Below are 21,341 nucleotides of genomic sequence, written 5' to 3'. Positions count from 1 at the left end.
CTAGCCCAGCACAACCTGGATCCACCAAACACTGCCTGACCTGCAGATCTGAAAGGATAAATGATTACTGTTTAAACCATGGAGTCTGGAGGTGTTTTACTACACAGCATTATTGTGACAATTGCTAAACACAAAATGACATGTTACCAAAAACCATCAAAGGAAGATTTTATATCTATGAAAAAATAGATTGAAAAAGAGGTTTCAGAGATAGGCAAGGTATAGTTAGTATAGGAGGAAATTTAATTTGCTATATGAAGCTGTCAAATGGAAATGAAACGTTATATTTTACTCATTTATTTCCTGTTTGTGGTGCTGATTTTTAGCAGCATAATTAATTATGTGATTTTTTTTCAAACATGAATGGCTATTTCAGTTTTATAATAGAAAATAAAACCTTCACATTCTAAAAGTTACTGATGATGTAGACTTAGTTATAAATAATATAAATATTGATGAAAAGGTAAAAAGAAATTAATCTATCAGTCTATTTTGTAGTTTAATGATGTTAAAATGTTATTGTCACCTATACCCTCCTGCATTTCCAACAGCTGGATTTAAAGAGCTATCAGTTAAAGTGCTCTACTTACCTAGGTATATTAAAGTTAGTTAATATAGCTTTAGCATTTGTAGTAAATATAATTGTTATATTTGTTCAGATATTTTCATGATATATGCATGTCTGAAAATGCCTGGCAATAAGTATTCTCTCTAAATATTTATTGTATATTATTATCATGTGTAAATCTATTATCTACCTTCATTCAGAAAAAATAAGAAATAGCAGTTAAGATGACAAGAAGACCTTAGGGATATTACAGCAACACAGTATTCTAGATTTTTCTCCATAGTTCTCTACAACAATAAAGAAAGTAAAGCACATGAATTCTCAAGATAAGAATGCAATTTGTTCAACTCTAAGGGTTAAGTCTTGATTTTTAAAATTCAGAGTGTGGCTCAAAATGATCATATCACTTGGTAATGGATTAGGTATCATTAAATGACCTGAAACCGAGACGGGTGACTTACTACTGTATCAGTCAAAGTCTCAGCAGGAATAATAACTTAACCCGATAGCTTAAATAAAAAGACTTCCAGGCTGAAACTAATTACTGAAGGTTACTGAAGGTCAAATGCAACTGATCAAGTCATTGAGCTACCCAGAGACTAGCAATAGCAGCAATCTTCTGGTAGTTAAGAGACCAGCAGAGAAAGTAGTCTTTCCAGAAACCAGGGAAAGCAGGAGCTGTCCAGCAGAGAAGTAGGATTAGAGGAATGCAGCTGTAGCCAGAGTAACTGCACCAGAGAAGGGAGAGAATAGTAGGAAATGCTCTGAGCTCTCTCTTCTCCCACTCTCTTGCCTCTGGCTACTATCAGTGGAACCCACCTAGAAGCCAGGCTGGAAGAGAACCCAAGTGATGCAATCCAGAGGAGTCAGCTTCCTGTGTCACAGAAGGTACAGAGAAGTGGGGAATTAATACTGGGGATGAAAGAGGTTATACAAATTGAGAAGAAGCAACATAATAAACTAGTTAGAATACCCACAAGAATCAGGAGTTAGTATTGGGTTTTGACTTAAATTAGAAAGAATTTTTCTTCATCTTTCTTCCTCCTTCCTTTCCTATCCATTTATTTATATTGTTTGTTTACTGAAGACCTACTATGTGCAAGTTGTTAGACTTCTATCTCATGCCAATGGACACACTGCTTGAGCAGAGGAAGCTTTGGATTTGTTTAACATAAGCATGAAAAATGACCCTATTACATGCAATATCTGTACACAGGGATTATTCAATCAACAAACATTTATTTGAATTTCATTGGGTCTCATGGGATTTATTTATATATATATATATATTTGAAAACAATGTATATATCATATCTATATAAAAACAATAAAATTTAAAAACACTGGTCCCTGGCATTATATTGTTTATAATCTACATAACATCCTTTTAGTGTGTGTATAAATGCAATTTTATTAGAGAATAAGATAATATGATTTGAAAGAAAATTATATTTATGGGACTACAAAAACCATTCATCCATCTATTTTACCAAAATGCTGCAAGAAATGAGTCAGTATATTGTGGAGCCATTTCCAGGATTGAATAACACCATGAATGGGTGTTTTGATATAAAGGCTATAAAAATTATTCTTAAGGTTTTGGTAAATTAGTCTGGGATATCTTTTCTTAAGTGACTTTTTCTCATTTTTAGTTGAACTAGACTTGCAAAATTAATAATATGATTAAGTCAAGGCCATTCATCTCTCAAACATTGTTAATTGTTAAAAATGGTGTAGTATTGTGTTGGAAGGCACAGAATTGCCATCTTCCACTCTGGGCATTTAAACTTTAGGTTTTCTGAGATACCATCTGAAGAGTTTGCTTTTGTTTAGTCATGGCTGCCATCTGATCTGTTTTCTGGACATGTTGCCCACTTAATTTTAAGTTTATGTACTCATTTTACTAAGTGTCTGATTTGCTTTTGGAGGCTGGAACTCATGATTTTTATGTCTATAATCACTGCATGATGGTTGAATGTTAAAAGTCTTTGAAAAAAATCACATGGGTAAAATATTTATAAAAGCTGAAAGGTTTCTTGTTAATCACAGCATTATTTTCAAATGTTAACCCACCATATACAAAACTTAAACACAGATAAAAATAATATATTGAAGTGGAACACTGCTGAATTTAAACTGGTTTGATTAAAAATAAAAAAATGTAAATGGTATGATGATGTTAGTATAATAAACATCATACAGAATGTAAAATATTTTACACAATTCTAGATGTTATATAATTCAGACAACCTTGCAGCTACTATGGACATAAACTTCACATCATCAACTTAATACTTAAGGATAAATTTAAAATTTATATGTAATAACAATAATTTTTTTAAAAATCATTAAAAATCATCTTCATTTATATAATTTGTATTCTTTTCATCAGCTTTTCTTTTAGAAGGATGTATCCCATAATGCCTAACACAGCACATTCTTTATGGTTTATACTGAACCTGTACAAGCTTGAACTTTACAGTCATTTGACTTTGAGTGAAATGATTTTTCTTAGGCTCTCAGTCAGAGTCCATTTCTGACCTACTCCCATCAGGAAGCTATTTTAGTTTCCGTTTAAAGTAAAGTAAGCGGAGTATAAATAACTTTTTAATTGCCTTACATGATTGCCGAGATGCTCACAGTAGATTAGAATAAAGGAAAACCTGAGAGCCTTCAAAATCCTGAGAAAACAAGGTTGCAGAATGACACAGATTTACTCTGTAAAGTGAGTTCTTGAGAGTTCAGAAGCACTATAAGCATGATATAAACAGTTTGTTCAAATATCTCCAATGTTGTTATATGTTATGGCTAAACTATTGAATAAACGTAAAGAAAAAAATACCTGTCATTGTTGTAAATATTGCACTCCCCAAGGGTCAATAAATGCTTGTTGAATAATTAGATAACCTTTTTTAACTTCAAAGAAAAATCACTAGGTGAATGAATACAACAAGAAAAGTATTGAAGTTTTCTTGAAACGATATTATCTCAGTATTGATGTCTAGTATTTCTTTTCCTCTTTAGCATTTATCATTTCCTTCTCAAGATTAGCACTTGTATATGTAGGCATGTTTGGGTTCATAACAGTGCTCAATAAGAAAATTTATCATTGGAAATTGGCCACAGAATCTCACAGAATTAAATTTTACCTTTCAGTGTAGTTTTGTTGTTGTATGAACTACTTAAGTCTTTTTGAACCTGAAATACATTTGGTCTTAATGGCCTCTTTCCTTTGATACTTGCATATCGTTCCATTGTATAATTGCCTTAAATCCTTGATAAGATAGGGTGATGGTACTAATAATTCTGTTAAAGGAACAAAATGCTTTCCCAATGACAAGAACAATCAAATATCCAACTCCTTTAATGGAGAATCAACATATACATTTTCATTTTACAAGGTACAGGCTGCAATTCTGAAGTATTAATTTTTCAATTAGGTGAAACTTATCTGAATAGAGATCAAATGTTGTTTTCTGTATTACTTATACAAATTTAAAATGGTGTTCATTTTATTTATTAGAAAGAAATTGTATGTCAAATAAGTTTTTAGACATTTTTATTGCTAATCTCCTAGGCAAAATGAATCTCGATTGTTCCTATAATATAATGGAAACATCTACAATTTTGACATCTAACTCTTCTGTGTAGATATTTTTCCATGTTTTTTAGAGCTTTTATCTTCTAATTTATTCTTCTCAAACCACAACCAACACTGTCCCAACTGTGCTTGGAACTTGCACAAATTAACTAGGATTTCAAGTAAAGAGTTGTGAGATGTCTGCACTATTCATTGATCTCTACATGTAAAAGTGGATATTATAACATTTTGACTGTAACAATGGAAGATTCAGTTTGCCAGTTAAACTTTTATTTTAAGTGACACGTGGAAAGGAGTCATCTTTTCATATAGCAATACTCATTTTGTAAGTAAATTGCATGATTTCTTTTTACTAATAAGTCTTATTTTTTTATAAGCTACTCCCTCCTTTTCCAAAAAGGTCATTCTAGAAATGAAAAACTAAACACAGAACAATTGAGTGCTTTTAAAAACTAGTAGTGCTTAACTTGCACTTAACCACAGTGAGTAGTTATGGCTGTTTTTCAAATTGCCAAGATTTGTAGATGGCACTTTTACCTGGAAGGAAAAACATAGTGATGTAAACAAGATGCTCCTGCATTGTTAGCAGATAAACTTAACTTAAAGGCTTTTCTTGTCTTTGCAATACATCACAGTAGGGTTCTTTTTGTGTATTAGTTTTCCCCTGGATATTTGATTTTGGAATAAAGCGATTTTTCCTTTATGGAGGAAAATTTACCAAGCAAGTAGAAAGCAGAAAAAAGCAGGGGTTGCACTCCAAGTTTCTGACAAAATAGACTTGGAACCAACAAAAATAGAAAGACAAAGAGGAGCATTACATATTGGAAAAGGGATCAATTCTACAAGAAGAGCTAATAATCTTAAATATATATGCACCCAATACAGGAGCACCCAGATTCATAAAACAAGTTCTTAGAGACTACAAAGAGACTTGGACTCCCACACAATAATAGTGGGAGACTTTAACACCCCACTGTCAATATGAGGCAGATCATCGAGACAGAAAATTAACAAGGATATTCAGGACTTGAACTCATCTCTGCATCAAGTGGATCTGACAAATATCTACAGAACTCTCCACCTCAAAACAACAGAATATACATTCTTCTCAGTGCCACATGGCACTCACCCTAAAATCAACCACATAATTGGAAGTAAAACACTCCTTGGCAAATGCAAAAGAACTGAAATCATAATAGACAGTCTCTCATACAACAGTAAAATCAAATTGGAACTCAAGATTAAGAAACTCACTCAAAACCACAGAACTACATGGAAATTGAATAACCTATTCCTGAATGACTCCTGGGCAAGTAATGAAATTAAGGCAGAAATCAAGAAGTTCTTTGAAACCCATGAGAACAAAGAGACAATGTATCAGAATCTCTGGGATGAAGCTAAAGCAGTGTTAAGAGAGAAACTTATAACACTAAATGCCTACATCAGAAAGCTAGAAAGATGTTAAATTGATACCCTAATATCACAGCTAAAAGAACTAGAGAAGCAGGAGCTAACAAATCCAAAAGCTAGCAGAAGACAAGAAATAACTGAGATCAGAGCAGAACTGAAGGACATAGAGACATGAAAAACCCTTCAAAATTCAATGAATCCAGGATCTGTGTTTTTTTTTTGAAAAATTAATAAAATAGACCACTAGCTAGACTAATAAAGAAGAAATGAGGAAAGAATCAAATAGATACAATAAAACGTGATAAAGGGGATATCACCATTGACTTCACAGAAATACAAACAACCATCAGAGAATACTATAAATACCTCTACAAAAATAAACTAGAAAATCTAGAAGAAAATGATTAAATTCCAGGACACATACAACCTACTAAGACTAACCCAGGAAGTAGCCAAATCCCTGAATAGACCAATAACAAGTTCTAAAATTGAAGCAGTAATAAAAGCCTACCAACAAAAAAAATCCCAGGACCAGATGAATTTACAGCCAAATTCTACCAGAGGTACAAAGAGGAGATGGTGGACTATTTCTTCTGAAAATATTCCAAACAATTACAAAGGAGGGAATCCTCCCTAACTCATTTTATAAGGCCTGCATCAACCTGATATCAAAACCTGGCAGAGATACAATAAAAACAAGAAAACTTCAGGCCAATATCTCTGACAACATCAATGCAAACATCCTCAATAAAATACTGGCAAACAAAATCCAGCAGCATATCAAAAAATATATCCATCACGATCAAGTCAGCTTTATCCCCAAGATGCAAGACTGGTTCAACACGCACAAAATAATAAATGTAATTCATCACATAAATAGAAATAAAGACAAAAACCACCTGATTATCTCAATAGATGCAGAAAAGACCTTTGATAAAATCCAACAAGCCTTCATGTTAAAAACACTCAATAAACTAAGTATTGATGGAACATATCTCAAAATAATAAGAGCCATTTATGACAAACCCACAGCCAACATCATACTGAATGGGCAAAAGCTGGAAGCATTTTCCTTGAAAACTGGCACAAGACAAGGATACCCTCTCTCACCACTTTTATTCAACATAGTATTAGAAGTTCTGGCCAGGGCAGTCAGACAACAGAAAGAAATAAAGTGTACTCAAATAGGAAGAGAGAAAGTAAAATTGTCTGTTTGCAGATGACATGATTCTATATTTAGAAAACCCCATTATCTCAGCCCCAAAACCTCTTAAGCTGATAAGCAAATTCAGCAAAGTCTCAGGATACAAAAATCAATGTGCAAAAATCACAAGCATTCCTATGCACCAGCAACAGACAAGCAAAGTGCAAAATCATGAATGAACTTCCATTCACAATTGCTACAAGGAGAATAAAATACCTAGGAATAGAGCTAACAAAGGATGTCTAGGACCTCTTCAGGGAGAACTAGAAACCACTGCTCAAGGAAATAAGAGAGGACACAACAAATGGAAAAACATTTTATCCTCATGGATAGGAAGAAGCAATATCATGAAAATGGACATACTGCCCCAAGTAATGTATAGATTCAACGCTATTTCCATCAAACTACCATCAACATCCTTCACAGAATTAGAAAAAACTACTTTAAATTTCATATGGAATCAAAGAAGACCCCATATAGCCAAGACAATCCTAAGCAAAAGAACAAAGCTGGAGACATCACACTACCTGACTTCAAACAATACTGCAAGGCTACAGTGACCAAAACAGCATGGTTCTGGTACCAAAACAGACATATAGACCAGTTCTATCAGAATAGAAATTATTCTATCAGAACAGAGACCTCAGAAATAACACGACACATCTACAACCATCTGATCTTTAACAAACCTGACAAAAACAAGCAATGAAGAAAGGAACTCCTATTCAATAAATGGTGCTGGGAAAACTGGCTAGCCATATGCATTGAAACTGAACCCCTTCCTCACACCTTATACAAAAATTAACTAAAGATGGGTTAAAGACTTAAATGTAAAACACAAAACCATAAAAACACTAGAAGAAAACCTATGTAATACCATTCAGGATATAGGCATGGGCAAAGACTTCATGACGAAAATGCCAAAAGCAACTGCAACCACAGCCCAAATTGACAAGTGAGATCTAATTAAAGAGCTTTGGCATAACAAATGAAGCTACGATCAGAGTGAACAGGCAACCTATGGAAAGGGAGAAAATTTTTACTATCTATCCATCTGACAAAAGTCTAATATCTAGAATCTACAAGGAACTTAAACAAATTTACAAGAAAAAAAACAAACAACTCCATTTAAAAATGGGCAAAGGACATGAACAGACATTTCTCAAAATAAAGCATCTGGCCAGGTGCAGTGGCTCACACCTGTAATCCCAGCACTTTGGGAGGCTGAGGTGGGTGGATCACCTGAGGTCAGGAGTTTGAGACCAGCCTGGCCAACACGGCGAAATGCTGTCTCTACTAAAAATACAAAAATTAGCTGGGTATGGTGGTAGGCACCTGTAATCTCAGCTACTTGGGAGGCTGAGGCAGGAGAATCGCTTGAATACGGGAGGCAGATGTTGCAGTGAGCCAAGATTGCACCACTACACTCCAGCTTGGGTGACAGAGTGAGACTCTGTCTTGAAAAATAATAATAATAATAATAGAAGGCATTTATGCAGCCAACAAACATGAAAAAGAGCTTAACATCACTGATCATTAGAGAAATGCAAATCAAAACCACAATGAGATACCATCTCATGACAGTCAGAATGGCAATTATTATAAAGTCAAGCAACAACACATCCTGGCAAGTCTGTGGAGAAATAGGAATGCTTTTACACTGTTGGTGGGAATGTAAATTAGTTCAACCATTGTGGAAGACAGTGTGGCAATTCCTCAAAGATCTAAAGCCAGAAATACATTTGACCCAGCAATCTCATTACTGAGTATATACCCAAAGGAATATAAATTATTCTCTTATACGGATACATGCATGCATATGCTCATTGCAGCATTATTTACAGTGGCAAAGACATGGAATCAACCCAAATGCCCATCAATGATTGATAGATATAGAAAATGTGGTACATATACACTATGGAATACTATGCAACTGTAAAAAGGAATGAAATCATGTCCTTTGCAGCTACGTGAATGGAGCTGGAAGCCATTATCCTCGGCAAACTAATACAGGAACAGAAAACCAAACACCACATATTCTCACTTATAAGTGGGAGTTGAACAATGAGAACATATGGACACAGGGAGGGGAACAACACATACTGGGACCTGTCAGTGGGGCCAGGAGAGGGAGAGCATGAGGATAAATAGTTAATGCATGCGGGGTTAATACCTACGTGATGAGTTGAGAGGTACAGTAAACCAACACTGTACACGTTTACCTATGTAACAAACCTGCACATTATGTACCTGTATCCCAGAACTTAAAATTAAACTTAATTAAATTGAAAAAGCCCTCCCAATCAGATGTGTCACATCTATTAACTCGATTGTGAATTATATTTGTTATATAGAGATGAAGCTAGTAGACAGGAAACAGCATTCAGTGATGACTCCAATCCATCCAACAACGTGCAGCAGAGAAAAAGATATGTTTAGGTTCTTTACATATATTCTTTCAAGTTTATAAATGAACACAGGAAGTGATTTTGTAATGTGAAATGCATTGAAGTAATGCTTGAGAAACCTAGATTGAGAATAGCTGCACTTCAACTTAATGTATAAGTCTAGAGGATTTGAAGGTACACAGTGAAAAAGAAAATCACTTTCCTGATATACTCAGAACAGAAACTTACCCATATTGTACTTGGCTTCAAGTGGTGATCTGCTGCTTAAATGAAAACATAAATTCTATGCTAAATGTGAATTTACCATAATGCAAATAATACATCCAATCTAATCCAGGACCAGATTTAGAACCACAATAATAAATCACTTTGTTAAATGCTCATTGAAAAATTTTGTGCCCTTCCCAAAGGTACTCCATCAGCACTTGTTATAGAAAAAATAAGTTGATAATACTATTAAAATAAGTTAATACTACTCTCCATGCTTTCACTTCCTTTGAAATATAGCCATTAGAAATTGCCTTGTAATAGGAGTAAACTTTGCTAATGTTTGTCATCAACAGGTTTTTTTTTTAAATGCCTTCTTCCCCCTCTTTTCCTCTTCATTCTTTACACCCCTCCCAGGGAAACTTCTGCAACCTGAGGCATTCTTTCTTACCTCAGATTTCAGAGAGTTCTTATTCTTTCATCTAATTACTACAAAAATTTTATTTTATGTGGTAAGCTTGTGAATTGTCTTCACAATAAATTATTAATCGGAGTTAAACCACAACTCTTCCCAAAGATAATAAGATAAGGAAGAAATTTCCAAGTTCTGAATGGAAGTTATCAGTGAACTTTTTATAGAATATCTGAAATTGTCCAATTATAGCACATTGGTGACCAATATAGGACTGGTAGTCAGAAAAAAAAACAATGTTACATTTTTAATTACTTGATTCTATAAGTCAGGAAGTTCTTTCTGATGTTTTGTACAATATGTGGGTTGCAAATAACTCAAGATGCCTTCTTAGTTAGAAAAGAGGTTACTCTAATTTTAAATTGTCTTGGCTTCAAGGCAACTTCATAGGGTTGTTGTGGAAGATCAAATGAGTTCGTACATTAGAATCACAATGTAAACTTGATAACACTTTATACAATTTAACGTTATTACTGTAATTATGTACTCAGTGTGTTTTCTTGCTAGTTATACATTATGGTTTTAAAGTTCTACAAGATATTTATTCAATTATGCATATGAATTCCATAATACAATTGCTTTTATTTATTTATTTTTTTTTGTGACAGGGTCTTGTTCTGTTCCCATGCTGGAGTGCAGCTGCACCATCAAAGCTCACTGCAGCTCCAAACTCCTCAAGTAATCCTCCTGCCTCAGTCTCTGGAGTAGCTGCAACAACACGTGTGCGCCACCACACTGGACTAATTTTTAAATTTTTTATACAGATGGATTTTCCCTGTGTTGCCCTGGCTGGTTTCGAACTCATAGGCTCAAGTGATTCTCCTGTGTTGGCCTCCAAAAGTGCTAAGATTACAGGAGTGAGCCACTATGCCTGGCCTGCATTTTTAATAGCGTAAATCTTCAGGATAATTTAACTCAGTGAACTTTTTTTTGAATTTTAATTATGTTGTAGGCATGTCAATGTCATGCTTAGAGATGACAATGAGGAATGTATGATCTTGCTACTTAAATGTATGTTACAGAACTACATTTAGCTAAAGAATGTATATTATATGGCATACACATATACATTTTATATACTTATTAGAAATATGTTTACACACCAGCCTAAAGTTTTATAGACGATAAATAGATAGATAAATACCAATAATGGAATATAGACTATGTGCTGAGGAAGAATTAGTTCTGACTCTACATTTAGGCTGAATTTGAAAATGTATAAATTCAATAAATAGACACGAAGAAAGATTTTTTTTTTTTAGTTTAGACGGTATTATGAGTAAGGCACCAAGTTCAAAAATGCAAGGGTAGTCACAGAGCAGAATTTTTCTGGTATGACTAGACTTGAATTTATAGAGATTAGGATGAGACAGAGATATGGTGGTATGGATTAGAATCATTTGATGAAGGATCATGAAAACCGTTTAAAGTTTTGAAAACTTTTCATCCTTATATATTTTGAGAAAGGCTATGCCATGATCTTGTTATTGTGGGTGGTGGGAGATAAAAACTCTGACAGAAATGTTTAAGGTAGATTTAATAGCTATAAGGGATATGGAGACAAATTAAGAAGCTGTTTGAGTTATCCAGTGAGTCCTAATATCAAACAGAGAAATAGTTAATACAATTTACATTGCTTTAACATTTTTATATACCAAAAACTGTAGCAAGTACTTTACATGCATTTTTCTCATTTAACTTTTACAGAAGTTCAAAATGAGGTGGGCATTATTGTAAACATCCCCCATTTTATTGATGAACAAACCGAGGCTACATGTTTCTTAGGGTTCTAGGGAAACTCATACATCTCATACATTTTCATGACTAAATTTCAAAAGCAAACTAGTGGTAAGCATCTGAGTCAAGCAGATGGAAATACAGTGGAGGGGAGAAAGATTAAGACAGAGTGGGAGAGTGAGGGAGTGAGGGAGAAAGAAAGAGAAGCATTGCTTTTTGAGGTTCAGGTTATGTTAGTTTCTTATGAACGTTTGTGAGTTTATACATTATGATTGGTTCATTTGTCTCTACTTATCTTATACTTCTATAAAATTTACCCCATAAGAGAAGGAAAGAATGAAAAAGAATGGCAGAAAGAGAGAAAAATCTGAACAAAAGAAACTGCAAAAAGAGAGATTCATTCTTTCTATAAAAAAATCAATTAATGACTCACAAGGGTTAATACTGGCCCAAATCTCCTTTTGCAAAGCATTGCATAAATAAGAAAGGCCCTTTGAAAACACTAAATTTATAAATAGTATTTTGGAATTAATTTAAAGCCAAAGTTGCACAGATATTTTCCAAGGAAGAGTGAAATTAAAATAAAAACACTACCATTATCATTTCACCTGGAATCATGAAGTAGTGACACTTAAAAGAATAGATTGTTATAATTTACTCTTTACTTTGTTCAAGACATTACTTGGGAATATCTGCTTTCTATATGTAGCCGGCTGTTCTCACACTGCTATAAAGAACTGCTCAAGACTGGGTAATTTATAAAGGAAAGAGGTTTAATTGACTTACAGTTCTGCATTGCTGCGGGGGCCTCAGGAAACTTACAATCAAGTCAGAAGGCAAAGGAGTAGCAGGCACCTTCCACACAGGGTAGCAGGATAGAGAGAGTGCAAGCAGGGGAAATGCCATACACTTATAAAACCATCAGATATCTTGAAAAATCACTCACTAGCACAAGAACAGCAAGGGGAAACCTCCCCTATGATTCAGTTACCTCCACCTGGTCCTGACCTAGACATGTGGGGGTTATTATAATTAAAGGTGAGATATGGGTGGGGACATAGAGCCAAACCATACCATTATATTTTTAGCTTATGTAGTGTTGAACTTCATAATTGTGTTTACCCGTATTAGCTCTCCATTTAACTAGACTTAGAGAACAACTTGATAAACTATAAAATAAACCTATTAATCAGTGTTTAATTTTGGTTCCTTTGTATTTACCACTTAAAGTAGTGGTTACCATACCATATCATACCATTATTTTGTGTTCAGACTGGGATAAATGAAGTTCCATTAGGAAATGTTCTCACAACAATATTCTTAAATTGAGAATGTTGGAGCAAACTGTGACATAAAATCATTCTATTTGTAAACCATATGATACTAAGTTTGTCCTTTAGCCTCCTTGAATCCCAGTGTTCAGATCTGTCTAGAGGGAGAATAACTTTCCATGCCTGCCTCACAGAGTTGGAGTGAAGATTCACTGTGAGGAAATCTACAAACTCCTGATCACTCAAATAATACTTACCATCATCATTAAATAATTTGATAACTTTCATATAACTAGACCTGAATTGTAAGTTTAAAATATATGGGATGCATTGCCTGCTTGCAAACAGCATAAATTCCAGTCATGGGGTCTAAGGAAAATCTTCAGATACAATTTTGTTATCTGTTTGATTTGGGGACCAGTTGATAATATTGAGAATCAGTTAAGAAATATATAGATTAGGCCAGGCGTGGTGGCTCACACCTGTAATCCCAGCACTTTGGGAGGCTGAGGTGGGCAAATCATGAGGTGAGGAGTTCAAGACCAGCCTGGCCAACATGGTGAAACCCTGTACCTAAAAATACAAAAAAAAGTTATTGGGGCATAATGGTGGGTGCTTGTAATCCCAGCTACTCAGGAGGCTGAGGAAGGAGAATCGTTTGAACCGGGAGGCAGAAGTTGCAGTGAGCCTAGATTGCGCCATTGCACTCCAGCCTGTGTGACAGTGTGAGACTCTATCTCTAAAAAAAAAAAAAAAAAGAGAAAAAGAAAGAAATATATAGATTACAACCTCACCTTTAGTACAGAGAAAGCTATTATATAGGGGACAGTGGACAGTGGACTGTTTAGGACTTGCCAGATGTCTTGTAAATACTTCCTTGAACCACATAGGAATTACCCTCAAAAGTGTAGCCCTGCCCCATGCCCCACTATAATTGAGCAAATGAAAATGTGTTATTTTCTTTATAATGAGACAGAGATAAAGAGGAAGCAAAGAGGAGGTGGTTGAGTATATACATTCAGTTACGTTTTCCAACTCACTCATCAGCTAAGTCACTTCTTCCTGGAGAGGAGTGTGTTGGAGGGGTGCATGATGGAGAGAATCTTGGATTATTTCTCCAGTGAAGATCAGCCACATTTAAATTGTAAATGAGAGATAAGCTTTCCCTCCTACAGTTTAGTTTTGCATAGAAGACATAGCACGAGAATATAAGTAAGCTCTGTACCAAGCAAACAGAATGATGAACACAGATCCAATAGCAGTTTGCCATTGGGAGCTTAGTTGGGGACTGGAATGTTTAAGGGTAAGTTTGCGGTAAATATAAAAACTATTTTGAGCCTTCAATAGTAGAGGTTAGTGGGGTGGATGGAACAACATCTTACATCAAGAAGAGATCGTATCTATAGACATGGAAATTTCACTTCAGAAAAACTGTTGGTAGAAAAGACAAGGATATGAAGAATCATAATAACCAGTTTAAAGAAGTTTTTATAAGAGACCCTGGAAATTTGGAGACTGGGAGATAAATGGTGAAAGTTCTTGTCCAAAATTCTGATCTAACATTTTAAAAAATAGTAAATAATAAACCCAAACCATTATACCAATCTGTTATCTCCTCCAAAAAGAATCATTTCATTCACCATAATTTTATATAAAAAATATTATTAATTTTTAGCTACATACTGTGTATTACATTCTTTAGAATCATTTTTTTCTTTGGAGAAATATTCAATTAATAAAATGCAATTAAATATTGACACTCTTTAAATAATGACCAAATAATCATAGCTGTTGTTTATATGATAAATAGCAAACTGATTCTGCTTAAATACTTAAGAATGAGGTACACAGCCGGGCGCGGTGGCTCAAGCCTGTAATCCCAGCACTTTGGGAGGCCGAGACGGGCAGATCACGAGGTCAGGAGATCGAGACCATCCTGGCAAACACGGTGAAACCCCGTCTCTACTAAAAAATACAAAAAATTAGCTGAGTGAGGTGGCGGGCGCCTGTAGTCCCAGCTACTCGGGAGGCTGAGGCAGGAGAATGGCATGAACCTGGGAGGCAGAGCTTGCAGTGAGCTGAGATCCAGCCACTGCACTCCAGCCTGGGCGACAGAGCGAGACTCCGTCTCAAAAAAAAAAAAAAAAAAAAAAAAAAAAAAAAAAAAAAAAAAAAAAAAAAAAAAAAGAATGAGGTACAAAATGGAAACAGAAACAGCATGATTCATTTAAAAATACTACCACATTTTCACATAATTAAATAGTTTTTCCAAGCAAAGGAAATGGGGAGGTGATTCATAAAGAAAAAAATTGAAGTGGTCAATCAACACATGAAAAAAGTTTCAACCTCAGTGGTAATCCAACAAATAAATAGTTCATGTTAAAATGATGAGATAACACTTCACATGTCAATTTAAGATTTTTTAAAATAGGTATATGAACCGTATTCTTTTTGGGAGAGTGACCATTTCCATATACTGCTGGTAAAACACAAATCAGTAGAATGTTTCTGGAAGGCAATTGATTAACACATAGTAGACATTTTAAAATGTTCACTTTGATCCAGCAATTCCACTTCTAGAAATGTGTCTTTAGAAAATAATGATAGATGTAGACAAGGATTTAGCTAATATCCTTCAATGATATACTTTTAATAATAAAAAACTGAAAATAATATAAATGTCCACAAATCAGACATAGCTTAATTAACTATGGTAATCTATACCATAGAAGGTTATGAAACGATTAAGCATGAAATAATTTATGAAAATAATGTTGTAAAGTTATTAACTTCTTTTCACTATTTCTATCATAATACTGGGATAATTTGTATGTCATCAGATAAGCATCAAAGTGTCTATAGTTGTTGATAAGTGAAGTTGGTATTAGAGGTTCCACAGTCTTTTCTATGAAAAACTGAGGTTTATATTGGTGTATTAGTTCCTTGGGGCTTCTGTAACAAATTTTCACAAACTGGGAGGCTTAAAACAATATGAATTTATTCTTTCACAGTTCTGAGGGCTAGGTAACTGAAATTATTAATAGTATCACTGGATTGAAATCAAGATGGCAACAGGACTGCACTGCCTCTTGAGGATCTAGAGGAGAATCCATCTCTTTCCTTTCTGCTGTGTGGGGCTGCTAGCATTCCATGGCTTGTGGCAGCATCAGTTTAATGTCTGCTCCATGGTCACATTACCTCATCATCTTCTATAAATGTCAAATATCCCTCTGACTTCCTCTTATAAAGATACCTGTGATTGTATTTAGGGCCCACTGGGATGATTAAGGATGACGTCTCCATCTGAAGATACTGTGTACATTTTTTTTTTTTTTGCCATATAAGGTATATTTCAAAGGTTTCAAAGGTATGGATATCTGTTGCTGCTGGTGGTAGGGAACTATGTGTCCTACCACAGTTGGCTATTGATGTTATGTTTCACGAGTAGAGTGTTTCCATCTGTGATTCTTTTTTTTTTTATTTCAATACGTTTTTGGGAGAACATGTGGTGTTTTGTTACATGAATAAGTTCTTCAGTGGTAATTTCTTAGATTTTGTAATTCTGAGCAGTGTACATCGTACCCAATGTGCAGTTGTTTATTGCTCACCCCCCTCCCACCCGTTCCCCTGAGTCCTCAAAGTCCATTGTATCATTTTTATGTATTTGCATCCTCACAGCTTAGCGCCCACTTATGGGTGAGAACATATGTTTGGTTTTCCATTTCTGAGTTACTTCACTTAGAATAATGGTCTCCAATTCCATCCAGGTTGCTTCAAATGCCATTATTTTGTTACTTTTTCTGGCTGAGTAGTATTCCATGGTATATATACACCACAATTTCTTTATTCTTTGATTGATGGACATTTGAACTGGTTCTGTATTTTTGTAATTGTGAATTTTGCTGCTATAAATATACATGTGCAAGTATCTTTTTCATATAATGACTTATTTTCCTCTGGGTAGATACCCAGGAGTGGGGTTGATGGTTCAATGGTAGATCTACTTTTAGCTCTTTAAGTAATCTCCACACTGCTTTCCGTGGTGGTTGTACTAGTTTATATTCCTACCAGCATGTAAAAGTGTTTCCTTTTCACGATATCCACGCCAACATCTGGTTTTTAAAATTTTTTTATTATGAGTAAGGTGGTATTGCATTGTGGTTTTGATTTACATTTCCCTGATAATTACTGGTATTGAGCGTATTTTTATATGTTTGTTGGCCATTTGTATATCTTCTTCTGAGAATTGTCTATTCATGTCCTTAGCCCACTTTTTGATGGGATTATTTGGTTTTTCTTGCTGATTTGTTTGAGTTTGTTGTAGATTCTGGATATTAGTCCTTTGTCAGATGTATAGCTTGCAAAGATTTTCGCCCACTCTGTGGGTAGTCTGTTTACTCTGCTGATTATTTCTTTTGCTGTGCAGAAACTTTATTGTTTAATTAGGTCCCATCTGTTTATCTTTGTTTTTGTTGTGTTTGCTTTTGGGTTCTTGTCATGAAGTATTTGCCTAAGACAGTGTCTAGAAGGGTTTCTCCAATGATTTTTATCTCTGACCCATCTTAGGTTGATTTTTGTAAAAGGTGAGAGATGACAATGCAGTTTCATTCTTCTACATATGACTTGCCAATTATCCCAGCTCCATTTGTTGAATAGGGTGTCCTTTCCCTACTTTATGTTTTTGTTTGCTTTGCCAAAAATCAGTTGGCTGTAAGTATTTGGCTATATTTCTGGGTTCTCTATTCTGATCCATTGGTCTATGTGCCTGTTTTTATATCAGTACCATGTTATTTTGGTGACTATGGCCTGATAGTACAGTTTCAAGATGGGTAACGTAATGCCTCCAGATTTGTTCTTTTTGCTTAGTCTTGCTTTGTCTATGTGGGCTCTTTTTGGTTTCATATGGATTTTAGGTTTTTTTCATATTGTTTTTTCTAGTTCAGAGAAGAATGACGGTGGTATTTTGATTGGAATTGCATTGAATTTGCAGATTGCTTTTGGCAGTAAGGTCATTTTCACAATATTGATTCTACCCATCCATGAGTATGGAATGTGTTTCCATTTGTTTCTGTCATCTATGATTTCTTTCAGCAGTGTTTCATAGTTTTCCTTGTAGAGGCCTTTCACCTCCTTAGATAGGTATACCCCTAAGTTTTTTTTTCAACTATTGTGAAAGTGGTAGAATTCTTGATTTGATTCTCACCTTGGTTGCTGTTCATGTATAGGAAGCCCACTGACTTGTGTACATTACTTTTATATCCTAGAACTTTGCTGAATTTATTGACCAGGTCTAGGAGCTTTTTGGATGAGTCTTTAGGGTTTTCTAGGTATATGATCATGTCACAAAGAAACAATGACAGTTTGACTTCCTCTTTACTAATTTGGATGCTCTTGATTTCTTTCTCTTGTCTCATTGCTCTGGCTAGAAATTCCAGTACTATGATGAATAGAGGTGGTGAGAGTGGGCATCCTTGTCTTGTTCCTGTTCTCAGGGGAAATGCTTTCAACTTTTCCCCATTCAGTATAATGCTGGCTGTGGGTTTGTCATAAATGGCTTTTATTACCTTAAGATATTTCCCTTGTACACCAATTTTGCTGAGGATTTTAATCACAGAGGGATGCTGGATTTTGTCAAATGCTTTTTCTGTTCCTATTGAGATGATGATGTGATTTTTGTTTTTAATTCTTTTTATGTGGTGTATCACATTTATTGGCTTGTGTATGTTAAACCATCCCTGTATCCCTGGTATGAAATCCACTTGATCATGGTGGATTATCTTTTTGATTTGCTGTTGGATTTGGTGAGCTAGTATTTTGTAGTGGATTTTTGCATCTATGTTAATCAGGGATATTTCTCTGTGGTTTTTTTTTGTTGTTGTTGTTATGTCCTTTCCTGGTTTTGCTATTAGGGTAATACTGGCTTCATAGAACAATTTGGGGAGGATTCCCTCTTTCTCCCTCTTTTGAAATAGTGTGAATAGGATTAGTACCAATTCTTTGAATGTCTGATAGAATTCAGCTGTGAATGCATTTGGTTCTGGACTTTTTTGTTGTTTTTGGCAATATTTTTATTACCATTTCAGTCTCACTGTTATTGGTCTGTTCAGAGTTTCTGTTTTTTCCTGGTTTAATCTGGGAGGGTTGTATATTTTCAGGGATTTATCCATCTCCTCTAGGTTTTTGGTTTATGTGCATAAATGTGTTCATAGTAGCCTTGAATGATCTTTTGTATTTCTGTGGTATTGCTTTGTATTTTTTTGTTTTATTTTTATTTAGTTCTGTTCTCATCTTGGTTATTATTATTTTTTTCTTTTGCTGGATTTGTATTTGGTTTATTCTTATTTCTCTAGCTCCCTGAGATGTGGCCTTAGATTGTGTATTTGTGCTCTTTCAGACTTTTAAATGTAGGCATTTAATACCATGAACTTTCCTGTTAGCACCACCTTTGCCATATCGCAGAGGTTTTGATATGTTGTGTCACTATCGTTGTTCAGTTCAAAGAGATTTTTAATTTCCATATTGATTTCATTGTTGACCCAATGATCATTCAGGAGCAAGTTACTTGATTTCCATGTATTTGCATGGGTTTGATGGTTCCTTTTGGAGTTGATTTCCAATTTTATTCCACTGTGATCTGAGAGAGTGCTTGCTATAATTTCGATTTTCTTAAATTTGTTCAGACTTGTTTTGGGGCCTATTATATGGTCTATCTTGGAAAATGTTCCATATGCTGGTGAATAGAATGTATATTCTGCATTTGTTGGGTAGAATATTCTGTAAATATCTGTTAAGTCCATTTGTTGTAGGGTATAGCTTAAGTTTATTTTTTCTTTGTTGACTTTCTGTCCTGATGACCTGTCTAGGGTTGTCAGTGGAGTATTGAGGTCTCCCACTATTATTATGTTGCTATCTCATTTCTTAGGTCTAGTAATAATTTTTTTTTATAAATTTGGGAGCTCCAATGTTAGATGCATTAATATTTAAGATTGTGATATTCTCCTCTTGGACTAGTCCTTTTATTGTTATATAATGTCCCTCTTTGTCTTTTTTAACTGCTGTTGCTTTAAAGCTTGTTTTGTCTGATATAAGAATAGCTGCTCCTGCTCACTTTTGGTGTTCATTTTCATGGGATATCTTTTCTCATGCCTTTACCTTAAGTTTATGTAAGTCCTTATGTGTCAGGTGAGTCTCTTGAAGACAGCAAATAGTTCGTTGGTGAATTCTTATCCATTCTGCCATTCTGTACCTTTTAAGTGGAGTGTTTAGGCCATTTACATTCAACATTAGTGTTGAGATGTGAGGTACTATTCTATTCATCATGGTCTTTGATGCTTGAATATTTGGGGATTTTTTTCATTGTGTTGTTTTATAGATCCTATGAGATTTATGCTTAAGGATATTCTATTTTTGTGTATTTTGAGAATTTGTGTCAGATTTAGAGCTCCTTTGAGCAGTTCTTGTAGTGCTTGGTAGTTGCAAATTCTCTCAACATTTGTTTTCTGAAAAACACTGTATCTTTCTTTCATTTGTGAAGCTCAGTTTCACTGAATGCAGAATTCTTGGCTGTTTTGTTTAAGGAGGCTAAAGATAGGATCCCAATCCCTTCTAGCTTGTAGGGTTTCTGCTGAGAAATCTGCTGTTACTCTGATAGGTTGCTTTATATGTTACCTGATGCTTTTGCCTCATAGCTCTTAAGAGTCTTTCCTTTGTCTTAACTTTAGATAACCTGATGACCTTGTGCCTAGGAGATCTTTTTGCAATATATTTCCCAGGTGTTCTTTGAGCTTCTTGTATTTCGACATCTAGATCGATATCAAGGCCAGGGAAGTTTTTCTCAATTATTCCCTAAAATGTGTTTTTCAAACTTATTCCTTGGGAGCACCAGTTATTCTTAGGTTTGGACATTTAATATAATCCCAAACTTCTTGGAGGCTTTGTTCATTTTTAAAAAAATTTTTTTTTGTGTGCTTTTGAATTGGATTAATTCAAAAGCCTTGTCTTTAAGCTCTGAATTTCTCTCTTATACTTATTTGAGTCTATTGCTGAGACTTTCCAGTGCATTTTGCAATTCTCTAAGTGTATCCTTCATTTTCAGAAGTTGTGATTTTCTTAAATTTGTGCTTTTTATTTATTTCTCCAGAAATTTTTCTATTTACATCCTGTATCTTTTTAAAAAATTTCTTTAAGTTGGCCTTCACCTTTCTCTGGTGCTTTCTTGATTAGCTTAATAGTTGAGAGTCTGATTTATTTTTCTGGCAATTTGGAAATTTCACCTTGGTCTGGATCCATTGCTGGTGAATTAGTATGATCTTTTGGGGGTGTTAAAGAACCTTGTTTTGTCATATTACCAGAATCATTTTTCTGGTTCTTTCTCATTTAAGTCAATGTAATTCCCATTGATTCAGTTTGCCTCTATTGTAATAGATGTTAGCTCTTCCAAATTCTGGCAAATTTTATCCAATA

Source organism: Macaca mulatta, chromosome 12 (assembly GCF_049350105.2).
Source record: "Macaca mulatta isolate MMU2019108-1 chromosome 12, T2T-MMU8v2.0, whole genome shotgun sequence".
Taxonomy (NCBI): domain Eukaryota; kingdom Metazoa; phylum Chordata; class Mammalia; order Primates; family Cercopithecidae; genus Macaca; species Macaca mulatta.
This window is presented reverse-complemented; position numbering follows the sequence as displayed.